The sequence below is a fragment of the Callithrix jacchus genome, chromosome 1 (assembly GCF_049354715.1).
Source record: "Callithrix jacchus isolate 240 chromosome 1, calJac240_pri, whole genome shotgun sequence".
In the NCBI taxonomy this organism is placed as follows: Eukaryota; Metazoa; Chordata; class Mammalia; order Primates; family Cebidae; genus Callithrix; species Callithrix jacchus.
This window is the reverse complement of record NC_133502.1, coordinates 54,656,080-54,672,722: the sequence shown is the minus strand read 5'-3', so window position 1 is coordinate 54,672,722 and position 16,643 is coordinate 54,656,080. Positions and strand designations below refer to the sequence as shown.

The 16,643-nt window shown below is 36.4% G+C and overlaps 1 long non-coding RNA gene across 5 annotated transcripts in view; it reads left to right on the top strand.

The window, feature by feature from the left end:
- Nucleotides 1-16,348, top strand: part of LOC144579016 (uncharacterized) — a 357,175-nt gene extending 340,827 nt beyond the window's left edge. For all 5 annotated transcript variants that reach the window (XR_013525783.1, XR_013525780.1, XR_013525781.1 and 2 more), the window contains one exon: nt 14,364-16,348. This is a non-coding gene — a long non-coding RNA (uncharacterized LOC144579016). The remainder of the gene's footprint in view (nt 1-14,363) is intronic.
- The last annotated feature ends 295 nt before the right edge of the window (nt 16,349-16,643 follow it).

Here is a 16,643-nt window from a genome sequence, read left to right as displayed (position 1 = left end):
AGAGCTTTAGAATATTATAAAATTTGCTTTAATTAAATATAAGAACCTAGATCTCTGTGTTAGTCCAGGTCTTTTGAGAAGCAGATGGTAAGACAGGATTAGACATGCACAAGGTTTCTTAGGGGCAATTCTTGTGAGGGAAAATGGGGAGCAAGCACAAAGCTGGGCAGCGGCCATTTGGGCAGACACCGATCGAGCTGTAGGAGGTTTTTTTGTATCCCAGTGGTGCCTAGAATGCCAGCAAGACAGAACCATTCACTCCCCTTGAAAGGGTGCTGAAGCCAGGGAGCCAAGTATCTAGCTCAGTAGATTGCCACCCTCATGGAGCCCAAAAAGCTATGATCCGCTGGCTTAAAACTCTCACTGCTGGAGAGGGGGGTCCACCATTACTGAGGCTTGACTAGGTAGTTTTCCCCTGACAGAGTAAACAAAGCCACCAGGAAGTTCAGACTGAGCGGAGCCCACCACATCTCAGCAAAGCCACTGTACCAGACTGCCTCTCTAGATTCCTCCTCTCTGGGCAGGGCATCTCTGAAAGAAAGGCAGCAGCCCCAGTCAGGAGCTTATGGATAAAACTACCATCTCCCTGGGACAGAGAACCTAGGAGAAGGTACATCTGTGGGCACAGCTTCAGCAGACTTAAACCTTCCTGTTTGCTAGCTCTGAAGAGAGCAGCAGACCTCCCAGCACAGTGTTTAACCTCTGCTAAGGAACAGACTGCCTCCTCAAGTGGGTCCTTGACCCCTGTGCTTCCTGATGTGGAGATGCCTCCCAGCAGAGATCAACAGACACCTCATACAGGAGACCTCTGGCTGGCGTCTGTGATGAAGCTTCCAGAGGAAGGAACAGGCAGCTGTCTTTGCTGTTCTACAGACTCCACTACTTATATCCAAAAAGGGAATGGAGTGGACGTCCTGCAAACTATAGCATACCTGCAGCAGAGGGGCCTGACTGTTAGAAGGAAAACTGACAAACAGAAAACAATAGCATCAACATCAGCAAAAAGGACAACCACTCAAAATCTCCATCCAAAGGTCACCAAGATCAAAGACCAAAGGTAGACAAATCCATGAAGATGAGGAAAAACCAGCACAAGAAAGCTGAAAATTCCAAAACAAAAACAAAAACAAAAAACCCAGAATACCTCTTCTTCAAAGGATCACAACTCCTTGCTAACAAGGGAATGAAACTGGACAAAGAATGAGTTTGATGAATTGACAGAAGTAGGTTTCAGAAGGTGGGTAATAACAAACTCCTTGAGCTAAAGGAGCATGTTTTAATCCAATGCAAGGAAGCTAAGAAACCTGATAAAAGGTTACAGGAACTGCTAACTAGAATAAGCAGTTTAGAGAAAAATATAAATGACCTGATGGAGCTGAAAAACACAGCATGAGAATCTCATGAAGCATATACAAGTATCAATAGTCAAATCGATCAAGCAGAAGGATCAGAGATTAAAGATCAACTCAATAAATAAAGCAAGAAAACAATATTAGAAAAAAAAGAGTGAAAATAAATGAACAAAGCCTCCAAGAAATATGGGACTATGTGAAAAGACCAAATCTACGTTTGATTGGTGTACCTGAAAGTGACAGGGAGAATAAAACCAAGTTGGAAAATACTCTTCAGGATATTATCCAGGAGAACTTCCCCAACCTAGCAAGACAGGCCAACATTCAAATACAGGAAATACAGAGAACACCACAAAGATACTCCTTAGAAGAGCAACCCCAAGACACATAATCATCAGATTCACCAAGGTTGAAATGAGGGGAAAAATGTTAAGGTCAGGCAGAAAAATGCTCAGGTTACCCACAAAGGGAAGCCCATCAGACTAACAGTTGATCTCTTTATAGAAACCCTACAAGCAAGAAGAGAGTGGGAGGCAACATTCAATTTTTTTTTCAGTTCCTCAAGGGTAGTTTATTTTGTTATAAAAACAGTGGTCCCCACTTTCATTTTTTTGTATAATACTTTAAGTTGTGGTGTACATGGGAAGATCATACAGGTTTGTTACATAGGTATACATGTGCCATGGTGGTTTGCTGCATCCATACCCCTGTCATCTACATTAGGTATTTCTCCTGTGAACCCTCCCCAGTCCCCCCACCCCCTGCTATCTCTTCTGTAGCACCCCAACTCCCGACAGGCCCCTATGTGTGATATTCACCTCCCTGTGTCCATGTGTTCTCATTGTTCAACACCCACTTGAACTCAACCTTTTTATGACTTCCTAGTATTCCATGGTGTATATGTGCCACATATGTTTTTTAATCCAGTCTATCATTGATGGACATTTGGGTCAGTTCCACATCTTTGCTATTGTAAACAGTGCCACAATGAACATATGTGTGCATGTGTCTTTAAAATGGAGTGTTTTATAATCATTTGGGTATATAGCCAGTAATGGGATTGCTGGGTCAAATGATGTTCTATTTCTAGATCCTGGAAGAATTGCCACACTGTCTTCTACAATGGTTGAACTAATTTACACTCCCAGCAACAGTTTAAAAGTTTTCCTATTTCTTCACATTCTCTCCAGCGTCTGTTGTCTCCAGATTTTTTAATGATTGCCATTCTAACTGGCCTGAGATAGTATCTCAATGTGGTTTTGATTTGCATTTCTCTAATGACCAGTGATGATGAGCTTTTTTTCACATGTTTCTTAGCTGCATAAATGTCTTCTCTTGAGAAGTGTCTGTTCATATGCTTTGACCACTATTTGGTGGGGTTGTTTGTTTTTTTCTTGCAAATTTGTTTAAGTTCTTAGTAGATTCTGGATATTAGCCCTTTGTCAGATGGTTGAATCGCAAAAATTTTTTCCCATTCTGTTGATTGCTGCTTCACTCTAATGATAGTTTCTTTTGCCTGCAGAAGCTCTTCAGTTTAATTAGATCCCATTTGTCATTTCTGGCTTTTGCTGCCATAGCTTTTGTATTTTAATCATTTAAAGGTAAGAATTTTCAACCCGGAGTTTCATATCCAGCAAAACTAAAATTCATAAGTAAAGGAGAAATAAAATTTATTTATAAAGAAACTAATGCTTGGAGATTTTGTCACCACCTGGCCTGCCTTCCAAGAACTCCTGAAGTACACACTGAATATGGAAAGGAAAAACCTGTACCAGTCACTGCAAAAACATACCAAAATGTAAAGACCATTGACACTATGAAGAAACTGCATCAACTAATGGACAAAATAAGCAGCAAGCATGGTAGGTTCAAATTTACACATAACAATATTGACCTTAAATGTAAATGGGCTAAATTCCCATTAAAAGACACAGACTGGCAAATTGGATAGTCAGGACCCATCAGTGTGCTGTATTCAGGAGACCCATTTCATATGCAAAGACACACATAGGCTCAAAATAAAGAGATGGAAGAAGATTTACCAAGCAAGTGGAAAGCAAAAACAAGCAGAGTTTGGGCCAGGCGCGGTGGCTCAAGCCTGTAATCTCAGCACTTTGGGAGGCTGAGGCAGGTGGATCACGAGGTAAAGAGATCGAGACCATCTGGTCAACATGGTGAAACCCCGTCTCTACTAAAAATTACAAAAAATTAGCTGGGCATGGTGGCGTGTGCCTGTAATTTCAGCTACTCAGGAGGCTGAGGCAGGAGAATTGCCTGAACCCAGAGGGTGGACGTTGCGGTGAGCCGAGATGGTGCCATTGCACTCCAGCCTGGGTAACAAGAGCGAAACTCCGTCTCAAAACAAAACAAAACAAAACAAGCAGAGTTTGCAATTCCAGTCTCTGATAAAACAGACTTTATACCCAGAAAGATCAAAAAAGACAAATAAGGGCATTACATAATAATAAAGGGATCAATGCAACAAGAAGAGGTAACTATCCTAATTATGTATGTACCCAACACAGGAGCACCCAGATTCATAAAGCAAGTTCTTAGAAACATACAAAGAAAACTAGACTCCCACACAATAATAGTGGGAGATTTTAACACCCCACTGTCAATAATAGATAGATCAATAAAACAGAAAATTAACAAGGATATTCAGGACTCGAACTTGGCTCTGGAACAAGTGGACCTAATGGTCAGCTACAGAACTTCCACCCCAAATCAACCAAAAATATATGTTTTTCAGCACCACATCACCCTTATTCTAAAATTGACCACATAATTGGAAGCAAAATACCCCTCAGCAAATGCATGGAAATCATAACAAACAGTCTCTCAGACCACAGTGCAATTAAATTAGAACTCAGGATAAGAAATTCACTTAAAACTGCATAACCACCTGGAAACTAAACAACCTACTCCTGAGTGACTACTGGGCAAAAAAAAAAAAAAAAAAAAAAAAAATTAGGCAGAAGTCAAGAAGTTCTTTGAAACCAATGAGAACAAAGACACAACATACCATAATCTCTGCGACACAGCTAACACAGTGTTTAGATGAAAATTTATAGCACTAAACACCCATAGGAGAAAGCAGGAAAAATCTAAAATTGACACTCTAACATCACAGTTAAAAAAACTAGAGAAGCAAGAACAAAATCAAAACCTAGCAGAAGACAAAAAATAACTAAGATCAGAGCAGAACTGAAGGAAAGAGAGACACAAAAACCCCTTCAAAAAAAGTCAATGAATCCAGGAACTGATTTTTTCAAAGGATTAATGAAATAGATAGACTGCTAGCCAGACTAATAAAGAGGAAAAGAGAAGAGGCTGGGTGCAGTGGCTCAAGCCTGTAATCCCAGCACTTTGGGAGGCCGAGGAGGGTGGATCATGAGGTCAAGAGATCGAGACCATCCTGGTCAACATGGTGAAACCCCATCTCTACTAAAAATACAAAAAAAAAAAAAAATTAGCTGGGCAGGGTGGCATGTGCCTGTAATCCCAGCTACTCAGGAGGCTGAGGCAGGAGAATTGCCTGAACCCAGGAGGCGGAGGTTGCGGTGAGCCGAGATCGCACCATTGCACTCCAGTCTGGGTAACAAGAGCGAAACTCCGTGTCAAAAAAAAAAAAAAAGAGAAGAATCAAATAGACGCAATACAAAATGATAGAAGGGAATATCATCACTGATCCCACAGAAATACAAACTACCACCAGAGAATACTCTAAACATCTCTATGCAAATGAACTAGAAAGTCTAGAAGAAATGGATAAATTCCTGGATACATGCACCCTCCCAAGACTAAATCAGGAAGATGATGAATCTCTGAATAGACCAATAACAAGTTCTGTATATTGAGACATTAACTAATAGCTTACCAACCAAAAAAAAGCCCAGGACCAGATGGATTCATAGTGGAATTTGATCAGAGGTACAAGGAAGATCTGGTAGCATTCCTTCTGAAACTATTCTAAAAATAGAAAAAGAGGGACTTCTCCCTAATTAATTTTATGAGGCCAGCATCATCCTGATACAAAAACTTGGCAGAGACACACACAAAAAACCCCCCAAAATGTTGGACCAATATCCCTGATGAACACTGATGCAAAAATCCTCAATAAAATACTGGCAAACCGAATCCAGCAGCACATCAAAAAGCTTATCCAGCACGATCAAGTTGGCTTCATCTCTGGGATGCAAGGCTGGTTCAACATATGCAAATCAAGAAACATAATCCATCACATAAACAGAACCAATGACAAAAACCACATGATTGTCTCAATAGATACAGAAAAGGCCCATTGACAAAATTCAATACCTTTTCAGGTTAAAAACTCTCAATAAACTAGGTATTGATAGACCGTATCTCAAAATAATAAGAGCTATTTATTATAAACCCACAGCAAATAGCATACTGAATGGGCAAAAGCTGGAAGCACTCCCTTTGAAAACCAGCACAAGACAAGGATGCCCTCTCTCACCACTCCTATTCAACATAGTATTGGAAATTCTGGCTAGGGCAATCAGGCAAGAGAAAGAAATGAAGGATATTCACATAGGTAGAGAGGAAGTTAAATTGTCTCCTCACAAATGACATAATTGTAAATTTAGAAAAACCCATTATCTCAGCTCCAAATCTTCTTAAGTTGATAAGCAACTTCAACAAAGTCTCAGCATACAAAATCAATGTGCCAAAATCACAAGCATTCCTATACACAAATAATAGAAAAACAGAGATCCAAATCATGAGTGAACTCCCATTTACAATTGCTACAAAGAGAATAAAATACCTAGGAATACAGCTTATAAGAGATGTGAGGGACCTCTTTAAGGAAAGCTGCAAACCACTGCTCAATGAAATAAGAGAGGGCACAAATAAATGGAAAAACATTCCATGCTCATAGATAGGAAGAATCAATATTATGAAAATAGCCATACTTTCCAAAGTAATTTATAGATTTAATGTTATTCCCATCAAGCTACCACTGACTTTCTTCACAGAATTAGAAAAAAACTACTTTAAGTTTCATATGGAACCAATAAAGAGCCCATTTAGGCAATATAATCTTAAGCAAAAAGAACAAAACTGGAGACATTACAGTATGTGACTTCAAACTATACTACAAGGCCACAGTAACCAAAACGGCTTGGTACTGGTACCATATAGTTATATAGAAAAATGAAACAGAACAGAGGCCCCAGAAATAACACCACACATCTACAACCACCTGATCTTTGACAAACGTGACACAAAAAAATAATGGAGGAAGAATTCCCTATTTAATAAGTGATACTGGGAAAACTGGCTAGCCATATGCAGAATACTAAAACTGGACTCCTTCCTTACACCTTATTCAAAAATTAACTAAAGATGGATTAAAGATTTAAATGTAAGACCTAAAACCATAAAACCCTAGAAGAAAACCTAGGCAATACCATGCCAGACACAGGCATGGACAAAGACTTCATGACGAAAACACCAAAAGCAATGGCAATAAAAGTCAAAATAGACAAATGGGATCTAATTAAACTAAAGACCTTCTGCACAGAGGAAGAAACCATCATCAGAGTGAAGAGGCAACCTACAGAATGGGAGAAAATTTTCCAATCTATCTGTCTGTCAAAAGGCTGATATCCAGAATCTACAAAGAACTAAAACAAATTTACAAGAAAAAAAATCAAACAACTCCATCAAAAAGAGGGTGAAGGATATGAACAGACACTTCTCAATGGAGACATTTATGTGGCCAACAAACATTTGTAAAAAACTTCATCACTGGTCATTAGAGAAATACAAATCAAAACCACAATGAGATACCATCTCAGGCCAGTTAGAATGGCGATCATTAAAAGGTCAGGAAACAACAGATGCTGTAGAGGACATGGAGAAATAGGAATGCTTTTACACTATTGGGAGTGTAAATTAGTTCAACCATTGTGGAAGACAGTGTGGCAATTCCTAAATTAATTCAAGCATTGTAGAAGACAGTGTGGTAGATCCTAAAGGATGTAGAAATAGAAATACCATTTGACCCAGCAACCCCATTACTGGGTATATACCCAAAGGATTATAAAACATTCTGTTATAAAGACACATGCACATGTATGTTTATTGTAGCACTCTTCACAATAGCAAAGACCTGGAACCAACACAAATGCCCATCAAGGATAGGCTGGATAAAGGAAGTGTAGCACATGTACACCACAGAATACTATGTAGCCATAAAAAGAATGAGTTCATGTCCTTTGCAGGGACATGAATGAAGCTGGAAACCATCATTCTCAGCAAACTGACACAGGAACAGAAAGCCAAACACTGCATGTTCTCACTGATAAGTGGGAGTTTAACAGTGAGAACATAGCCCACAGGAGGGGAACTTCACACACTGGGGCCTGTTAGGGGTGGGGGGCAAGGGGAGGGATAGCATTAGGAGAAATACCTAATGTAGATGATGAGTTGATGGGTGCAGCAAACTACTGTGGCACTTGTATACCTATGTAACAAACCTCCACCTTTTGCACATGTATACCAGAACTTAAGTATAAAAGAAAAAAAAATCACAGACATGGTTGACTTACCACAACAATGACAAAAATAGTATTTACATGGCCTTGTTCTATCCAGTTCTTCCCTCTTTTGATAATACTTCCAGCTTTTACCTCTTATTTCTCATTAAAACCTTTCTAAGAATTGCATTTCTGAGAATTTTTCTCTCTGCTCTTATCAAGAATAGAATCTCTGCTAATGTGACAATAGATGCTAATGTGTACTCCTCACTTCCTGACAAAAAACTTTTATTTTTATATCTGAGAGGCTTTTGTACACGGAAATGCATATCCATAGTTATTTGTTCTTTGTTTAATGCTAAGTATATTAACCACACAAATGTAATAAAACATTTAAAACTGTTTAGCTTTTAAAAATAGATTACATATTTTCAATTTTATTAAAAAATTAAGTTATAATAATGAAATTATTATGACTGATTTGTGTACCTTAAACAGAAGGCAGAGGACACACATAGTTATCACTTAACTAATTACTTCATTTACAGTTAAATATCTGGGATTTAGTCACTTCTGCATAAGTTCTCTGTTTGAATATCTTTCAAGATTTTTGAGATATTACTTTGGTATCTTTTCAGAAATATAGTTGTCTTACTTGACCCAGAAGAATAAAGGGCATGCCAAACAGTTTTAAGGGCCTGATTTTTTTTTTAAATGGAGTTTCACTCTGTCACTCAGAATGGAGTGCAATGGGTGATCTTGGCTCCCCTCCACCTCCTGAGTTCAAGTGATTCTTCTGTCTCAGCCTCCTGAGTAGCTGGGATTACAGGCAGGTGCCTGTAATTCACCTGAGAGGTGGAGGTTGCAGTGAGCTGAGATCGTGCCACTGCACTCCAGCCTGAGCCACAGAGTGAGACTCTATCTCAAAAAAAATTTTTTTGTAAATTTTTTGTTATATTTAATAGATATTAAAGATTGATTTGATTGACTTAGACCTTGCTAATACATTAGTACATTTTATTTTATTAATCACCTTGGAACACACAGTCAAAGCTCTGCTTTGTCACTGAACTGATTGTGTTGAATGCTTCCTTTTTTTCCCTTGTTACTTGTAATCAATGGAACTGATCAATGTTTTCTGTTCTTGGTAAATTTCTACTCTTTTCAAGACTGTTTGGTTTATTCATGCTTACTGTTCTGTTGCTGTTTCTACAAAGAAGAGGGAGTCCAAGTCTACATTTTAGTAATGTATAATTAATGGAAGAAATATAAATATATCAAACATACATACACACACACATGACACTCCTCTATTTGAAAATAAATAATGAAATTCATTCTAACTTATTCATGTGTCTTTTTTTCTACAACCATTTATCTGGGCCATTTATATTAACCTTTTGGGTGAACATTGCCATTTGCTAATGCACTTTTGCAGATTCATCTGGTCCCGGGATATATTTTGATGTATAAATGACTGTTACTTGGCCAGAAGAATCACTTTTAATTTGACTCCATTTTGCTTTTGGCCATGACTCGTCCTTATTTGCTAGCATCACTAGGATATTCCAAACTTGTCATGGGAGCAGTTATCCTCCTCTAAATTCTGGTTTCCTTTTGTGGAGAATACTATTTGAGATCAAATCCACAAAATGAGAGTACACATGAGAGTTAGTGAAAACAAAAAGCTATGTTGCTGCTACCTACTATTGAACACTTTTAGTGACAGAGCGTAAAACAGTATCTCTATTTATGGTTATGGGTTTCATTGATCTTTTCAATTTAACTTGTTACCGTCCCCTATTGTTTTCATAGTATGTCCTCTTAAACTTTCTTATATTGATTCTTTTCCTCTTGGGGAAGGAAGTTGCATTTTATTATGGCCATCTGCCATACAATGAAGGAGGAATGATGAAGTTAGGAATTTCAGCAGTAGTGTTTTACACACACCTCATGAGTTAAATATCAAGGTTATTCAACCTTTGATAATGATTTCAGTGTCACTGGAATCTTAATGTGCAGGAAGTAATAGGAACCCTTTTATCTCCAAGATCATGCAATATTAGTAGCTGATACTCTACTGATGGTATCTCATACAATAAAGCTAGCAAAGTATAGATCTTAAATATACAGATAATTCAATACTTCCCACAATTTGGGAAGAAATTTTTTACCTGTAAGTCTGATAAATCATTATTGCTCACACATTAACCCCTCTTCTCTTTATGATTAGTTTTATTTCCAGGTGAAGAATGCAAAATGGAAATAGATGGTGGAGTATGGAGGGTGGAGAGATTTCTGTGTTTAGTGCCTATCCAAAAGATACTGGAGATGAAAGAGAAGGGTCCTGAGTGCAGATGAAGGATTTCTAAGGGGCTAAATGAATGGAGAGGAGTTGGGAAAAAAGAAAGTAAAGATTGGGTTGACAATTTCAAAAAGAACAAAAAAGCAGCAATATGGCTATATGGGCTTCAAAGCTAAAGCACAGAGTTGCTATGAATATATAGCTGAAACGACTGGGAATGATGTCACTGCTTGCTTGTCAAGAGTGTAATATTTAAGGCCATTGTTATATTTGTCCAAGCAGCAGTGTTTTCACATGTGCTTGAATTTTTAAATTGCATTTACCTTACTTTAGATAGAAAAAGAGAAAAAATAAAATTGATAATAATAGTCCTTCTAAGAAGGGGACTTACATATGTAGTGTAAATGAAAGACTCTAAGGAGTCATCAGCCTTGTTGAGAGCAATGAATCTTTAGCTTCACTAAAAGCTCATTAGAAGTAAACTGAGAAAAAGAATGATATAAAAACATGAACAAAATACCAGAAATATATTGTCAAATATGAATAAAAAATAATTAGGGATTATAGAAAATGTTTTAGCTATTTGGGACTGGAATCTTTATTTTTGAATAGAAACTGATAATTGGACTTTCATGCATCTTTTCAGAGATGCTTTAATATTTCTGAAAAGAAGAATTGCCTGTATCTAAAAAGGAACTTATAGGCTAGTGGTCCCCCCAGAATAAACATTTTGGCACATTTGCTGCATGTAGAACATACTCAGATAATATTTGTTGAATAAAAAAGTTAAGTGAATTTGGTTGCAGCATAGTCTCTTACTAAATACTACAAGTTAAGAAATCAAGTTAACCACTGAATCATTCCTGGGTTCTTGCCTTCTATTCCGCAGATACTGTAGTGTCTGACAGTGTTCATAGTTCCAATTTGTCCCATCAAGTTGTAGGGCCTCAGCTCTCCTGTTAACCTTTACCTGTCAGAACATCTCCAGTTAAGATTACATCTTTTTTATGTTGACTTTCATCATGTGTTCAGTTTGCATTAGAAAAAAATTTATAAAGAGCAACATAGACAATCAGGCATTTCTCCCCTTTAGGAATACGTGTCACTGAGCAAGGCTCTAACCTTTCTGTCATTTTAGTCATGAGTTGGACTGCTATTTCCCTTAAAAAGATAAATTCTCTATTAGTTAACAGAGTTTGAAGTAAATAGCCAGAGGTGATAGGAAGCAATTTTAGAAAGATGATGTTTTCAGGAAGTCCTTCTGTTTGGAGAACTCTGAGGGAAAGCACCATTATCACCTTTCTTTTTCTTATTGTGTTGAAAAGTTTTGCGTAGTTGGATTAATCATGCTCAAAGACAAAGTACACACCAGTGATTATTCATCAGCACCAGTGTTGGAAACATGAGATTTTGTTAAATTTTTGGATTTTGACAATGCAAACAAAATTAATCAACACTTACGAACTTATTCACAGAGGGGCACTGAGTTAATGGAATTACATTTATGTTTGTATCCAATGACAAGTTATTTCATCTCCCCATTTCTATTTTTCCTTATTTTGAATAAAATAAATTTCTTTGAAAAGGTTTGATTTTATATATACCAAGATTCAACAAGTCCATGTACTATACAACCTTTTAAACCCTGTGTTAGCTAAAGACAGCTCCTTTCTGTTGAAATCTAGAAGAGAGAGAAATTACTTAATGTATTGGGAGAGACTTAATATCAATTGAACTGTTTAGTGATTAAAACTATCTCATAAGAAACATGACCCAATTTCTGAACAGGTTTTGAAAATAGCTTCCCTAACTTGTTTGTTCTGGTAAAAATTATTTGTAATCTAGTTATATCATTGGCCTATCTACTTAATTTATAAAATTTTAAAGCTGTATCATTTACTTTAAGCATCATGTTTTACAGTTGACAGCATAGGAACAAACCCAGCTCAGATAAAATGACTTATTTAAAGATTCGCAGCCATTTCATGGCCAACATCAGCTTAGCTGACTCTCAGTTTGATCTATTATACAATATTACACTACAGAGGGTGGTGTCACAGCAAAATACAGGAGAGTCAAAAAGAGAATAAGATTTTATGTTTTACATTTTAGATTCACTAGGAATGTTCTTTAAGGCAAAACAGAATAGCCATAGAGAGCATGATCTTTGGAGTTGGACAGACCCTGGCTCTACACTGTGAGAATTAGAATTTTAGTCTTTGAATGCTGTAATCCATTTTGCAACCTGGTGAGATAATTTCTTACTGAAATGTTTGTTGAGCTTTCTTGGAAGGTTTGGGAATTTACTCAACAAATCTATATTAAGCACCTACTATTTGCAAGATGTTGCAACAATAACTGCAAGTAGAGTATTCAAACTATGAGTAAGACACAATCTCTCTATAGTTACTATACCTTTTGTACTTTTTTGTTTTTCACTTTTAAATCCACATTTGGTTGGTTGACTATAAAAACATTAGTAAAAGAAACACTGCGATTTGGGGCCAGCAAATATATTTGAGATGAAGAAAAATTAGAAGAGAATGTGGAAACTAGTAATGAAGATTTTAAATGATATAAATTAATGATTAAACAAATTAAAACTATATTGCATGCTTTCATATTTGATCATACAAAATTTGACATGTCTAAACTACAATGTCTTATCTGCAATCCTGATTATGTTTATTGGGTGAAGTCTTAGTAGGCAAGTGAAGGGAATCATTTGAAAATTCACTCATTTAATGCTTGAGGCCATTTTTAAAAATAAAAAGCAGCATTATTGTGATTTAAAGGATAAGATTTCCATAGAAATAGAATTTTCAATGAATGTTTTTTGGGTGTAGGTTCAGCACACTATGCTCTTACAAATGAAAATTACTTATTTTAGAACTTCTTACTTCATTAAAATGTATCATTATTAAAGTCCCTTGTTATGCATTCAAATATTAAAAGGGAGAAAATATACAGCACACCTGGTTGTATATAATTGTCCTTGATGCTAATAGCAAAATCATCAGAATTGCTCTTTAGTTAAAGATGTTCACATTTTAGTCACTGATCTTGCTATTAGTAGTTATATAGCATTTTAATGGTGGCCTACTTACATATGTGAATAAATTGCATGTTTTTTACAATATGAAATAGGGGAGACACATAGAACCTGAAACTCACCTCATCCCACCCTAAATCTTGGCATCTCTACAGACCATACAAAGTCCCTTTATTCAAAAACTATGGTATGACCTGAGGCTAATGTATTTTTTTTGGGGTCAAAATAAATTTTTAAAAACATTTTGGGAGTAGTATAGTCATAATTCTCGTATATTTTCACTTCTCAATGGGAAAAAAGGCTTCATTCTGGCCATCACTGTACTTACATACCTTCTAAGGGTGGGCAGTTCTCTCCTAGCTGTCTCAACCTTAGTTGAATGACATAAGGTGGAACTGGGGAAAAAGCCATTGAGTAATGGGTTAGAAGATGAGACAGGTACTGGTCAGAGCTTCTCTGTGCCAAGTAGTGGTGAGGAATGGGAAGCATCTGGCATCATTTCTTGATTTGTCCACAGGACTCTGACAGCAATATGTTCCCACAGCACCCAGTTTCAGTTGCTTTGAAAAGAACACTACTTGTTAATATCATTTTATTCTTTAAAAATCTTGCCCTTTAACTTGAATAGCTCCTACCAAGGCGTTTAGTGTACAGTTCACATTAAAATTATCTTGACAGTTGCATATTAAGCAATGAATCCCATGAACTGGAAGATAACAACAACAAATAACCCAGAAGTGCTTTCTGGGGATCTCTGCTATCTCAACTAACTTATTGCCACTTGACAGTTGGGTTAGCCAAGTAGAGTTGAGTTCTGATCATCCATTTGGCCATTTACCAGACTGATTGCAGTAAGAAAGTCATTCTGTTGCAGAATATTCAGAAGACCAGAAAGATTAATGGGTGAAACAGGAGGATTTTATTAAGGTGACCACTGGCTCAGCACATTAGCATCCCAAGGTTGAGCCCAGGACAAAGAAAATGGAGTACTTTTTATACATCCAGGATGATGTAGCAGTTAACAGGTTTACAGAAGTCAGACGAAAGAACAGTTAATTAATTTGTCTTGTGATGCACGTTGCATTTGAAAAATGACGTTTTGAGAAACACATTGTACATTCTTTGGGTGTCCTGTGTCCTTGCAGCTGGTCAGCAAGAAAAAAAGGAGTGTTGAGATGCCTGGGAACTTTGCTGAGAATGTGGGGAGAATAGATAAGGTAGGTTTTATAGGGAGTTAGTTAATTTTAAGTAGAGCTGGGGGTTAGATTTTATACTGAACACAACACAGTAAACTTTATTTTATTATGCAGCAATTATAGACTACCATTGTTATTATTTAATTTCCCTCTTCAATTCAGATACTCTTGGCTTTGGTTTCTTCTTCTGTATAATGATATTCACTTATTGTAATTCAAAAGTTCTTTAAAATGACCTCAAGATCTTACATAATGTGGATATTCTTCCTTCTTGAGCGTTTCCCAGAGGTGCCTCTCCTTAGCCGAGAGTACTTAAGATACTCGTTGCTGGGTTCATGGCATTAGGATATTTAGCAAATCTTTAAAAGCAAAAACAACAAAAAACAAAAAACAGAATTCTGAAAATTTTTAACTAGTGGAGGTGGAATGGGGCCTAAAAGTCAACATTTCAAGATAGTTCTCCAGATGAATGTAAGACCTAGCTATATTTGGGAAGAACCTGGATTGTTACAGATTGCCTTAGATTTGTCAGACCTGAATGATGTCAGAGTAGTCTTTTTTCACTGATAAGGCTGAAGAGAATGATCTGGAGGATTGTGTGAAATCAGTTTAACTTTATCCCAGACCCAAAAGTATGCACATTATAATATTTTTAAAAAGAAAATTATGTTCCTCATATGCCTCAATTTGTTTAAATATCAATCCAGACTTTAGAAAAGAATCAGTTATATAACTCCAGGTTTAGGGATGAAGAAATAGAGGAGATGCTGGTAATTTAGCATGTGAGGAGAGTGAATGGGTTAGAGCTGATTTAAAATTGGTAAAGGGAGCAGGGACAGATGGCTTCAGCCTCACATTTTATGTGTTTTTAAAGGGAAAAAAATCTTCCATATCTTCACAAGACATTTTTATTTTCTTTTCAAAATGCAGAGCTACTACTTACAATAATGACACATATTCAAGAACAGCAGAGTCATATTAATTCTTTAGAAATGAAATTAGTTATTTATGTGTGGGAGAAATTCAGGTTCAGCAGGCACAAGTCAAACTTTCCTGAGCCCTCATTGACGTTCTTCAAAACAAACTCAAAGTAGGGGAAGGGCATTTTACTTTTGTGACAGTTGAAATGAAGCTTCACTTTTAGAGTGGTTAGCAAGAATCAGGGTTAGGAAGTGCTCTCTTTCCTCTCTTTCTTGTAGATGTGGTGAGAGTGTCTTTTGATTTACTTGGAAATGTACAAATCTCTTATCAAGGGGTCACCTTGATCATAAATTGTAAGGTCCTGAGCTGCCATAGAGAGCACTGGCTCTACTATGGGCTTGCCCAAACACCAAATCTCACTTCCCTGTCTACAATTTGTATTTTATTTTATTATGTCACTTTATTTCCAAAGACTGAATCCTTATGTTTTTGAGCAGTGTCAAAAATGAGGGCTTTTATTATCTTATAGTTCATGTTAAGAGGATTCATTTGGCAGTGTTCAACTCTTAAACCAAATTAGTGCAATTTATTTCAGTGCACCAATTTCATGGTTTGTGAATTCGTTGTTATTATTGCTAACTTTCATTCTATTTTTTCTTTGAAATTGAACAGTTAGTAATCTCTAACAAAAACTGTGTAGTAACTAAAAGCTCAGTAGGATGAAAGTAGAAGTGTATATACTTAGACAAAATAGACAATGAACTGATAAAATAAGGTTTTTAATTAGAACAAAATGAAACACTTTTGTAAATGAAAAGGTAATTCAAATTAATTAGCAGCATAAAGCCAGTTACTTATGGTAGAAAATCGGTTAATCTCCTGATGGGAATTTTTGCATAGAGACTGAGAGAAATAATTCTGAAACTGTTTCCAGTCTATTTGTAATATTAACTTATCTTCAAAAAAGACATTCTTTACACTTAACAATTTTGACTACTTCAGTAGTAACTATTATGAACCAAAATGCTCACATAAATCTCATTAATGTTAATTACAACATATATAGAATAATATATATATTCTGTAATTGTTATTTTGAAGTCATATTCTTCTTATGTATAATTTTTTTATGGTTGGCATCAGTTATTCTGCCTCAACTTTTCTGTGGGTTTGATGGATTTCTGAAAGATATGTTGTGATAAATTGACAAAGGAATAAAAAAGAAAACCTTTTTATATAAAATGGTATTATACAAAATAAATTTAATCATAAAGTAACTTGAAAAATATTATCAATTGTTTAAGAAAT